The sequence below is a fragment of the Panicum virgatum genome, chromosome 1N (genome assembly GCF_016808335.1).
Source record: "Panicum virgatum strain AP13 chromosome 1N, P.virgatum_v5, whole genome shotgun sequence".
NCBI lineage: Eukaryota > Viridiplantae > Streptophyta > Magnoliopsida > Poales > Poaceae > Panicum > Panicum virgatum.
In genome coordinates, this window is record NC_053145.1 from 18,885,175 (window position 1) to 18,898,842 (window position 13,668).

Sequence of the window (13,668 nt, forward strand, 5' to 3'; positions counted from 1 at the left end):
TCACCTAAGTGGTTAGCATAGGTGACGGGTTTTGATAAGTCAAAGGTGACAGGCATCATCAAAACGTGTCACCTTTGTGATGACATAGGTGACGTGATCACGCGATTTTTGAAAATTTCAAATTATCTTAGATTAAAAAATAGTGTATACAAAAGTTGTAGGTCTTAACCCGATCTACAACTTTGTAGTTGAAAATTTTTTCAGTTGAAGTTTTTTGGCACCCAAATACATGGTTTAAATTTTGAATTTGAAATTTTCAAAATTTTCAAATGACCACAGATGGAAAAATATATATGAAAGTTGTAGGGCGTGACCAGATCTACAACTTTGTAGTTGAAAAGATTTTCATTTGAAATCATTATAGCTGTGAAATGGATTATATAAGATATTTGAAAGTGATAATAAAAGGAAAATATATCATTGTTGGCCACATATGATGGTGTAGCTCAGTGGTAGGGAAGGATACGCATGAGGCTGAGGTTATGGGTTCGAATCCTAGTAACGGTGCAAAAAATCGCACATGCGCATATTCACGCAAAAAATATTTAGTAAATTTATCAAATTACTAAACAATTTAGTAATAGCTTGTCGATTACTGAATTACTAAAATGCTATTCAGCAATTCTGCTCATTTTAACTATTGGTGTAGAATAAACTGCTACACGTAAGGTGTTTTAATACTATTCTACACCTTAGGTAGGGGTGACGTTTATTCTACACCTGACAATCAAATTACTAACCAAACTGGCTAGAGATTATTGAAGCGAGTTACCGAATTACTGAATCGAGTTACCGAATTACTGGATCACATTCAATAAACTGGTGTTCGGTAATCGTGCGTAGCGGTTATTATCAAAAATTTGTTTAGTAACTAATTAGGTGTAACTACACGGTGTAGAATAGCCTGTGGATATATAAGAGCAGACTGTTTCTGCGGTACATTCCGTCACTTGTCGTTGACAGGTGGACCCGGAAAAACCCAAAGTCTGAAACCATGTAGAATTGGTGCTTGATGAGTAATACCATATATACAATTTCTAAAGTAAGAAATGATTCCTTAGTTTGTAAATTGGAATTCTAATCGATACAAAGACAAATCAATCGGAATCCTAATCGGAACTGGACAAATCAATCAGAATCCCAATCTGAACCTAGAAAATCAATGCCTCACACGATCACGGCACAAAGTTGATGGTCTCATATATGTTCAGGCAAAATTTATATTACCCGTAGCAACGCACGGACATCTTGCTAGTATATATAATTGTATTTCATATGTTCATATATACTATGTGTTTGTCCCAAAAAATGTATATTACCCTCATCAAGGATATGCACAAGGATGCGATGACGTGTGTCAGGGCATGTGATGGTGATACCACTGACTTTCCTATTAGCATAGGACTACATCAGGGGTCAGCATTGAGCCCTTATTTATTTGCTTTGGTGATGGATGAGGTCACAAGGGACATATAAGATGATATCCCTTGGTGTATGCTCTTTGCTGATGATGTGGTGCTAGTTGATGAGAGTAGGGTAGGGGTGAATAGGAAGTTAGAGTTGTGGAGACGCACGTTAGAGTTGAAATGATTCAGACTTATTAGGAACACAAGGAGGTGGTTTTGCGGTGGTTTTGGGGGGCACATGATATTCGTTTTCTATGCAACTAGGCATGAGGGTGGAGATGTTAGTCTCGATGGCTTAGAATGATACTTTTCGGTATTTAGAATCGATGCTACAAAAGGATTATGACATTAATGAAGATGTTAGGCATAGAATTTCACTTGATTAGTTGAAATGGCGTCAAGCTTCTAGCGTCCTCTCTGACACAGGAGGGTGCCACAAAAGTTAAAAGGTAAATTCTATAGGATAGCGATTCGCCCGGCAATGTTATACGATGTTGAATGTTGGCCTATAAAACGGTGACATGTCAGCAACTGAGCGTAGCAGAGATATGGATGTTGCGTAGCTTTTACGGGCACACAAGGAGGGATAGAGTCCGGAACGCAGATTTTTAGGATAGGGTAGGGATGACACCAATTGATGAGAAACTTACCCAACATCAGTTGAGATGGGTTAGACATATCCAACAGAGACCTCCTAAGGTGCCGGTGTGCAATGGAGTTCTAAAGCGAGTCGATAATGTTAGAGTTAGATCTAAACTGAATTGGGACAAGTTAGCTAAGAGACATCCTATTAAGGATTGAAATATCTCTAAAGAGGTAACTTTGAGTAGGAGTGCTTGGATAGGAGTTAGAACTTTGTTTCTTTTGGGTTTCATCTCTTGGCCTACCCCAACTCGTTTTTTATATTTAGAATTTCTTAGGGACAAAAGGCTATGTTATTATTGTATACCAAGTGTTTGTTGTTTCAGGTCGCACTTCATAGGCCGAGCTCTGTATCTGTCATAGTCTCATGTGGCCAAATTCCATGCATAACTTCTTTCAGCAGAAGTAGAGGGCTGTTAACGATACCCACCTAGCTCCGTTAACACTCAAGTCATTAATCACGAAAACAATTTGCTCCTGGTGAACAGAATAGACGATCATGTGAGCGAACTTATCAGTTTGAACAGCTAAATTTTGCTTCGTAGTCTGACTCAATTGGTGAAATACTGGCAATTCATCGTCTGCACGACAGGACGAGCCATAAGGAATCACAGATATTAAGAAATAGAAGAACCGTGTTTCCCAGATTATTTGCTAACTACAGTATCACACTAAATAATGCCGAGTGTGCAATTGACAAGCAAGCGATTATTATCAAAGTGTGCAGATATCAGAATATATGTACATCTTCTGAATAACTTGGCGAAAGATAAGGCCGACCAGCCGAAAATTCAGCTTCAATGGCTCAATCTAATTGCACCCATTTTTCGCTATCATTTGCATCTCACCAGAATTCAATGAAGCAGACAGTAACTATCTACAGCTCGTCATGGGATTTCGCCTTATCCGGGGTAGCAGCAGGCTGCTGGTGCATCGAGCAGATAGCGAGCAGCCAACGCTGCATGAGCAGCCGCGCCATAGGGGAGGGCATCCTCGTTGATGGTGAAATAGGGGGAGTGATGGGGCGCCTGCGGTCCGCAGGTCTCGTTGTACATTCCCACAAAGTAGTAGTAGGTGGAGGGGATTGCGTCGGCGTAGAAGGCGAAGTCCTCAGCACCCATCAACGGCTGCATGTCCCTCACATTCTTGGAGCCAACCATCTCACTAGCCACATTCACGAAGAAATCGTGGAGTTCGGGGCTGTTACTGGTTGGGGGGAAGAAGAAAGGGCGGTCCTTGGTGAGGAAGTTCACAGTAGCACTGCATCGCTGCACGGATGCTTGAGAGACAATGACCTGGGACATGAAAGAAAGAGAGTAGCTGAGGATCCTCTGCAGGACAATCCAAAGAAATTTTCTTGGAAGTAAAATTTTCATGAACTCTTTGAGAGTAGCGGGGAGTGCAAGGCCTGGGCATTCGGGTAACCCGAAAATTTCGGGTCGGGTAATTCGGGTTTTAGAAATTTCGGGTTTTCGAAATTACTACACGAAATTTATTTGAAAAAAGAAGAACCCGACAATTCGGGTACCGAAAATTCGGGTTCGGGTTCGGGTATACCCGAAATACCCGAAAAAGAAGAAGCCTGGAGCGCCTGGGCGGAGGGCCTGGGAGGAGGGCGCCGGGCCGGGGAGCGCCTGGGCGGAGGGCGCCGCGGCAGCGGCCGGCGGGCCCCTGGGCGGTGGCGCGGTGGGCACCTCGGCCACCTCCGCCTCGAGACGAGGATGAGATGCGCGGCGGGGCGTTGGCGTCGAGCTCCACGGACCACGGCGAGGGGAGGACTGGAGCTTGGAGGCTGGAGGTGTGGAGCTCGAGGGGACTGGGGATGGGGCGGCCGGCGGTGCTTGGGGCGCTGGGCGGTGGTGCGGCCGGAGAGAGAGAGAGAGACCGGGGGCGGCGCCGGTGGCCCGCAGCTATGGCCTCCACGCCGAGGAGCTTGACCCCGGAGCGGATCCGCACGGATCCGGCCGCCACCGCCCGCGAATCCGCACGAGGAGGCCGGAATCGAGCTCCCCGCCATGTGCGCCGCCGCGTGCCGCAGCCGCCGTGTGCGGCCGCGCGCGGCTCCGCTCCCCTGGTCCTGCCCGCCGGCCGCTCGCCCCTCGCCGCCACGCCTCCGCACGCGCACGGGCCGCCCCGCCGCGGCCGCTCCGCTCCGCCGCGCCGACATGGGGGGGAGAGAGGGCTGCGCGCCGTGGCCACCAGCGGCGGCCTCGCAACCTCTGTGCGGGTGGTGGTAGGGGGTGGCGGGGGCCGTGGGGGACGGCGCTCGGGAGCGCGGCCGCCGGGAGCGGCGCCGGAGGCAGGGATCGAGAGAGAGAAGGGGGAGAGGGCGGGGCGCGCGAGGGGAAGGGTCGGGAGATGGGTGGGACGGAGAGACGAGAGAGCGGATGGATTGATTTGCACAGAAGAGATGTCTGTCAGAATCCCGACCACTGTGACCCAGACACTTCCATCTGAGTGCACTAAAACCATTATTAAGGAGAAAGCTACAAGCCTACAGCTGCAATTTTCACTAAACGTAAAATATTAAAGAAAAAGAAAATCTATCATGCATGCTCAACCAACAAATTATATGTGGGCCTGTATCCATGTATTAAGCTTATTCATGAGAGAATAAGCATCACGAACTGCTCTTGTGCTCAAATTGAAAGCAGCACTGTCTAGTAAAGATGGAGAATAAGGGCATGCACCAAATTTTGGATGTGCACCAGCTTATTTATCATATCCTTGGTTTTAGTATATACTTAAATTAGGTAACAGCCCAGAGAGTGAGGTGCCACTTGCAAGTACCAACTACTCTACATCTATTGATAAAATGTGCAAATTCAGCTATTTATAATAATTATTGTTGTTAATTATAGTGACTGGTCGTCTTAACAGCAAGTTCAAGCAGCCATTAATTTAACACAAGCCTTCAGTACATTTTTTGTTTCTATAAGAGAGCCTGATTTGCACAATATAATTAAGAAATTGACCATTAAAAGAATAATACAAAGTTCCAATGTAACTAATGCTGCTACCTCTTCAATTCGCTGTTTCAATTGATTAAAACTCTCCATCAAAAAGACTCGGAAGGTGCCACCAATTGTTACTGAATCAGGGATAACATTGAAGGCCTCCTTGAAATTTTCCAACTGTTACAACCTGCAGAACAAAGGATGACCCAAAGAAAACAATTAGATGTTGGAGTGTAAATAATGATAAATTTCTAAAGGTTCAACATAGAGGAACCGCTATAGTCAGTGCACTGAACAAACCGCTTGGGTCCTGGTAGTAACATATTGAATAAACAATTTTCATAGTTCTTGTGATGAAAAACCATTTTTGCATATGGAACTACAAGTTCCCATATTGAACAACTTATATGACTGTAAAACTTAAGTCTTGAATATTGTTCAGTAATTTGGACTCAGAACAATCTATGCTGCCTAGTTCTAATAAGTACTAGGTTGTTTCAACGCAAGGTGCAGGATAAAAACTTCAACACAAACTTGAATAATTTTAAATATATCTCCCAAATACAATGCAAAATCATTTTTGTAAAAAAATTTCTATTCTTATTCTGTAATTTAGACCAACAGAATAGCACATCATGTAACTTCTACGGGAGGTGGCTATATCAAGCATATAGATAGATACAGAGTGGATCATCAAAAACATGATTCTTGCTTGGAAATTTATGGCATACAACAAATTAAGTCGGTCAAGTCTATGATGGTACCTGTGAGTCCAAGGGATCGGCTTCCCGGGAAACAAGTTGCTGAAGGCTCACAATAACATTTGAGGCAGCCAATATCGGATCAATAGTGTGATGAGGAAGTGCAGCATGCCCTCTCTTTCCACTTATTACAGCCTCAAAGAATCCACTCCCAGCCATTATTAGGCCCTGGTCTGGATGCCAGTACACCAATAGGCACAGAGTCAGCTACATGAAGCCCAAAAATGGCTTCTATGTTTTCCACAGCTCCAGCTTCTATCATTTTCTGGGCCCCACCACCACCTTCCTCAGCTGGTCGGAAAACAAGGACGACTGTGCCCTACAGTAATCAACAAGACATTCATAACAATTGAATATTTTTCTAGGTGATTAGAATTCAATGATTACAAGTCAATTCATATAACTGATATGGAGGCAACTGAACTAAGTGATTCAAGGAGAATGGCCAATGTGGACTACAAGGATAAGTTGTGTGCTGTCTAAATATAATTGCTTTAATCAGCAATTGGCCTACTAATGTGCATGCATGCTTTCTCTACAAACATAAGCAATTGACAGAAATTTCCAACAGTCAATTAAAGAAACAAAGAATGGATCAATAAAAAGGCAGAGAGGCAATATACTGCACTTCACAGATTTACACCTGAGATAGAAAATGAATAACTTTAAAAGACTAAAAGAAGTTACCTCTTACAGAATACACACCCAATTTGAAATATGCAAAATATAAGCAAGCTACCAGTACATAAAACATTGAAAGCTCTGCGGTCATAGGGATCGAGTTAAAAAACTAAGATTCAGTAATAACTGTCAGAGAAATGAATTTCACAGCAATTTTTCTTTCAGAAAAAAATGCCAGAAAACCAGAGTCTGCATTCTTATCATTTTCCCAGATCTCCAAAAGGATTGCGAACATGTGGCTTAATGCAATGAAAGTAGCGAAAGGATCACTACAAACAAGTGTTAAGAATTGTCTATAGGTTTTCTGAAGGATATCCTCTTGTCATTCAATTAACAAATCTATTCAGGTGTTAAACATCTTTGATAGGTTTTCTGAAGGGTTCTCATTAAACAATTAACAAATCTCCCTTATCATTTACAGGCATACAGAACAGGTGCTAGGTAAACCATGAAAATCAATATATGCAACCCAAAAAAAAAACTATAAAGCCAAATAGATATCTGCCTCTGGCTGTATACTGAAATAAAGGATTGGACATCCAACTGTTGCCGAACCTCAATACCTCAACCATTAATGATTTATCCATATTTAAATTCAAAACTCAGATATCTCACTCAAGTTTGAAAATATCAACTATTTCATAAATTGTCATGAAGTCATCGCATAATCAGAAACTCGCAATTTTGTGTTGCTCTAACCAACCTTCAACTCATCACGATGATCTTGAAGAATCTTGGCAGATCCCAAGAGCATAGCAACATGAGCATCATGTCCACATCCATGCATTTTCCCAGGAACTTTGCTCTTGTGCTCCCATTCCACACTTTCCTGTAAAACAATACATGAATTTTAACTGATGGACAAATACAAACCAATGGTACCTCACTTTGGGCAAATGAAGAGCAATAAATAACTTAAAATTGATACCATGCAAGGTTTAAAAGTTGGGGATTGGTAAATTGAGAAGCAGGTCTCCGCATATGAAATAGTAATCAATTCGATTGTATGAATTATGGACCTACTATACAGCAACAACAACAACAACAACATGGTGATCTTCAGGAAGCGCTCAACTACTTAGCCATGGCCTCCGACCTCGGCAAAACCTTCAGGTACTCCTCTAGGCTCTCTGCTCTAAACGCCCCTGCACGCTTTGCTACCAGTCTCCACCGTGCTAGTATTCACCACATATGCCTTGTAGTACTACCTGCATCCTGTTTCGGGAGGGGCGCTGGTTATCCCTTACCCCCTAGTATGCTATCCATGTGTATAATCCATTTCATACTAAAAGTAGCATGTCTTGATCTTGCTAAATTATCTAGAGTTGTTACCATCTATCCACTGATTGGTTGCGTTTGACAAGTCACGTCCAATACACTGTTCATGTGCAAGACATGTTAGTAATCATTGGGGAAAAATTGAATAAGATAACAATTGTCATTTGGCATATATGTCGATTGATGATAGTTTATATGACCACTGCACGCATGACAAAGTATGTACATATGAGCGGTTAGAATGAATGAATGAATGGATTGGATGGAACACCTACGGCAATGAAAAACCAGTCGCACAGGCATCACAAGAAAAACAATTGCTTGTCCTTTTGGCTGGATTCAGACTCTGGGTAACATCATATTTCTTTTATCCCAACTGATCGATACAAAATCTAAAATTCTAAACAGATTGCTTCCACACCAAAATTACTTTGTCGTTCTTAGCAGATCCACTAATGAAGAAACACTATAATGTGAGCAAAAACTGTAACACGCGGCTTATGGCATGAAGAAGGGGATTACAAAGTTACCCATCTTCTCCTTCCTCTCGATCTCATCCTTTTCAGCTATCTGTTTCAGCGTTGTCCACCCTTTCCTTGCCCGCTTCCTTGAACTACCGGAGACCGGAGCAGAATCACTTGATGCACATTTTGAATTCTTCCGTGAGTCATTTGGGGCAGACTTGCTTGAGCTTGAAAAGGTGTTGCCAGTAACTGAGCCAGGATTCTCTCCTTTCTTGCCTGTCTTACTTCCTGTTGAATTCAACGGTTCTACCAAATGTTTAGTATCAGTCACCTCCGCAAGTTTCTTCTTCTGTGGCGTCACAAATGTCGATGCAACTGGAAGCTCTGCTTGGGAAGTAGCATTGGCTTCACATATTTTAACATTCTCGCAAGAAATAGGCTCATTTTCATGCATCTGTTCATCATTTGTATTTTCTATTACTTGTATGCTACCCTCTTCAGAAGTAGAGACTGCTAAATGACCAGACTTCACCGTTGACAAGACCACTCCCTCCATTTTGGAACCTATAAGAGAGAAATTACATTTTAGCCTTTCCCCATGTTCACCCCTCTCAGAAGTTGACTGTCTCAACTCAGATGGCGGATCCACTTGCAAACTTGCTGCGTGAGAATGCTCAAGTACTTTTTTCATACCTCGTGTTCTTGTGTTACTACTGTTTCCTCTCAAAATTCTACGGGATGAGTCCATGGTTGCTTGCTCTCTTGATGGTAACAAGCTCTTAACTACACCCTTTCCACTACCCAATATTAGATTCTGATCTCCACAGAAATGGCATGCATAGGAAATGCTGTTCTGACAGCAGTTTGATTTCTTCCGTCGCCTAGCTTTATTTCTCTTATTCCTTATGTGGACAGTGCAGTTGAAGCCTGGCCTTAAAACTGTCTCACACCTGCAATTTTGGAAAAATCTGTTACAGATTTTTTTTTAAAGAAAATCTGTTATAGATCTGTGTAAGACTTTAAGCTGAAACAACACCAAAACTTACCAAATAGAAACAATCAAAATAGCATGACTATCATCTAAATCAAATACCACAGTCTACCAGAATATACAGATAATTTCACTATTCTTGGGAATTTCTGAATCATTCTGGCCTGGCCACAAGTATTGTATTGCATCATATCTGGGATAGTTTCATTATTTTTATTTCAGTTTCCTTCTAAATGGGGAAAGGATTCTTAGCTATTAACCTACACATCTAATTGTATTGCATCATATCTGGGATAGTTTTATTATTTTTATTTCAGTTTCCTTCTAGCAGAGGAAATGATTCTTAGTCATTAGATACAAATAATTTACGCATGTAATAGATCTGAATTTCAAAAACAATTATTGAACAAGATGAAAATATTATCAGCAGCTCATGCTACATTCAAAAGGAATATAACATTATTGTCATCACAACATTTTCATTTTACTTTGCTAGTAGTAAACTAATGAGGTTTGTGCAGACACATGTTTGTCTCACAGCTGACTAGTTACAGGACACAAGGAAGAACACCAGGGGCAATGCAACCTTTTGCTTCTACGGTATTATGAATATTAACCAAGAACCATCTTGGCAAGCAGTGTGTTAATAAGCAACAGGATTATAACTATTCATGATCAATCATACATTTGAACCACCCAATCAGAGGTTATCAGCACATGCCACATGGCTAGCATGAAACATTATCAATGAAATATAGATTTGTGAGCAAATACACTGAAATCACTGAAATATATTAATTGTTCATCCAGATGTATGTCAATAGAAATTGTTATTGGTGATTGAGTGGAGTTTAGCACAAAGTTAAGTTGAACATAAGAGTTGAAAAAATTCTATTTACAAAGACAAACGTTGAGAAAGATAAGTCCCAAGACTTTGCAATAACCCAATTAAACAATGTGATGATTACAGGGGTTCTTTTTATCATTTCCAACCGACATTAAAAATCTTCGCTAACTCTTCATACAAGTGAGTCATACATATTGGTTTGGCTGTTTACAACAAAAAACAACCCCTTCACTGGCATATAAACAGTGCACTAATCAAAACATAAAAAAGTCATGAGATATTAATAATAATATATGTAATGAAAAATAAGATCAGCATTCTGACAAAGCAGCCAGCCAGCAAGACGTCTCTGTGGTGCAAAACCTAGAAGAACAGTTATAGTTTGTATACCCCTTAGAGTTATCTAAACAAGGGGGGAAACGTAGCATAGAACCTACATTTTTCACTAGAATTATCAACTGCATGTTGACTGCCATAAATTATCAACCTGCATTTCCCGATAATGTAAATGCTTTTAGATCAATGCATTTACATTATCGAAGATATGCACATATATACAGACTAACTAGCAGAACATCAATTTGTCTGACAACAATACATTTCCCATTGTACATTACAGAAGCTAACAGCCAATACAAGTTAATTCGTGGGAAAATGAGCAAATTGGTTTTGACAATAGTATGCAGCTAAACGTGCTAAGAGGATGAATAAGGCGTAGCAACCAGTAGCAGTAACTCCCACCTCTGGCATAGGAAAGTGGTGGCGCCGAGGGGTACTCCAGCGGCCTCGGCGCTCGCGGCGAGGCGGAACCCCAGCAGTGCACCGACCGGGCCCACCCCAACCTCCGCACCTGCCCAGGCCGCAAGCCGTTGAAGGTGCTTGACCCTCAACATTGAGGCCTCATCGACGCGCGTCTGCCCGGAGGTCTCCTCGCGAAGCGACACGGCCTGGTTGGCAGCTCTGGCTGAGGCGCCGCTATTCTTCTTGCCCATACCCAATGGCGGACTCAAGAATTGAAACTAGGGTAGTCCTGACAGAAGAAATTCAAAGCACAATCCGTATAGCACTTTGGTAACAATATGGTATATAATGATCAAATCTATAATAACATAAGTTAAAAAGTCCTATAATACATTCAATTCGACAAATTAGGTTTAGAACTCGAATAATTTACAATATAAAAGGTTGCAGCATCAATAAGTCTTTACATAAATAGAAGATGACAATGCTAGTCTAGTAGCCTAATGCTTTTGCTATACGATTCCTTGTGGCCATGAAAGTGTGAATTATGTCATCCTCACTTACATCAGAGAAAATTTCACCGTCAATAAAAGTGACCAAACAATCATTCATTAACTCATCACTCATGCGATTTCTTATTTAAGTCTTCACTAGATTCAATCCAGAAAATACTCTTTCGACAGTTGCAATTGTCACTGGTAGAATCAATGCCAATTTAAGGATCAAGAACACACAGCAACAATACAAATGGATGCACCAAATATTCAAATAATCACTCAATGTCTCAATTCAGTAACAATACAAATGGAACCAGTACTAAATAGAATCAATGGATTAGAGTGAGAGAGAAAGAAGTACAGTACCGTCGGCAGGGGTGGGCCCAGGATTTGGGCGGTGGGTATTCGAAATTTCAAATGTTGGCCAAATTTTTTTTTAGTGCTCAAAGTACACACATGCATTCCGCTGTTGCATGTAATTGAGAACCGATAACATAAATTGTTCATAATTTGAAAATTATTCAACACATAGATAATAGATGTACTAAATATTCAACATATCAAAGTGTGATTATCTGATATAAATAAAGTAGCAAATGACATTGATAAGGATGCTTACACATCTATACATTGCTGCTATTTTTTTCACAAATTCATGACCATAAGTAATAAAAAATTATGAATGGATTTGTCAATCCTCTATTCACCTTGGTTCACTAGTATGGCTCCTTGGCTCCTTGCTGTCTTCTCGGGCCGGCCTGCTCAGCTGCTCCCCGCGGCCCCGCCTCCACAGGCGGCCAGGCCTGCGCCTCCCCCTGCTGGCTACAGGCTGCTGCTCCCTGGGGCCTGGGCGTCGCTGCGCAGCAGCCTGGCAGCAGTGCAGGCAGGCAGGTAGGCACCCAGGGGCGGCGCCCCCTACGGCCAGGCGGCCAGCCCTGGCCCCTGCGCGCTACGGCCTACGGCGGTGCGGCCAGCGGACAGCGGTGCGGCTGCTCACGGGGGACGGGGCTGCAGGTCGGGGACGGCGATACGGGGCGGTGCTTGGTGCAGCTGCCGTAGGACGAGGCCGGGCGGCGGCCGTAGTGGCGCACGGCGGTCGGTGGAGCGGATCAGGACGGGATGTGCTAGGGGGAGCGTAGCGGCCGGTGTCGCGGCGACCGGCGAGGGTGAGCCTGAGCCCTTGACCGGCGGCGGCGCGGGTGCGCAGTGTGCGCTAGGGTGAGGCTGAAGCAGGCAAGGCGCAGGGCAGGTATGGTCAGGGGTGGGTGAATTGGCTCAATTTTGGGCCGGGTGAGAGCAATGGGCCGGGCATGGAGTGGGCTGTTTAGTTGTTTTGGGCTAAAACTAAAAATGAGTTCTTAATTTGGTTTATAGTATAATTTTTGTTTTTTTAATCATATATTTGAAATACATTATATGTATAAACTTCTTTGTTTCAAAATAATGGGTATTCATTTGAATACCATGGAATTCAATGGGGCCCGCCATCGGGGAGGCTGGCAGCCAAGCGGGAGGCGGGCAGGTGGCTACCGGCTGGTGTACAGCTGTGGAGGACCGGAGGTGCGCCGCCGCGCCGGTGTCAAGGCGCGGCCGCGCGGTGCCGCGGGCCCCGACGGCCAGCGGGGGCGGGGGAGCGGCGTGCCCAGGCAGGAGCCAACGCTCGGCGGGACGCAAGAGTCAAGGGTCGAGATTGCGCGGCGTCGGATTTGCGGTGGTGCCTGACGCTGGTGGTCGGCGGCCGGCAGTGGGACGGGAGTTGGACGTCTAGCGGTGCACACGTGGGCTGAGTGTGGCAGAACCGCCCGACATAAACCGGCTTAAGTGCGCTAACCATCGTTGCAAAGGCAATTAGGTTTAACTCGCACAGCAGACGGAGCACATCGGAGGTCTGTCGGGTAAATTCCAGATAAAACCACTTAAACCTGGATCGAACAAAGCAGCATAACTCACGCGAAGGCGAGTCCAGAGATTACAACAATATACCATATATTACAACACAGAGAGTTGAACATAACTTTAGGATTACAAACCAAGTTCCATACTTAACAAAGTGCTTTGTAACTGCCAATATAAAAGAAGTTCACCAAAGTCCTTTATTTTAGCAGAAAGTAAACACGAGAACTAACGACGATACGGGTGTCACGATGAAGCCCGCTTCATGACATCACTCGTTCTTGTCATCGTTGATCGGGGACGTTTCCCATTCCACGGACCAACTAGGCGGAAGAGTGCAAGGCCAGGTCAAACTGGCAATCATATCCTCAAAGGTTTCACCTGAAACAAATTATAGCCACAAGCAAGGCTGAGTACACTAATACTCAGCAAGGCTTACCCGACTGAGGGTATACTTAGACATTTATCTTGACATGCAAGGCTTTTGGCTTGAGGGGTTTGTTTTGCCGA

The 13,668-nt window shown here is 43.4% G+C and overlaps 1 pseudogene; it reads right to left on the reverse strand.

Moving 5' to 3' along the window:
* Positions 1-2,712: 2,712 nt before the first annotated feature.
* LOC120655444 lies at positions 2,713-12,479 on the reverse strand (annotated as a pseudogene).
* Positions 12,480-13,668: the final 1,189 nt, after the last annotated feature.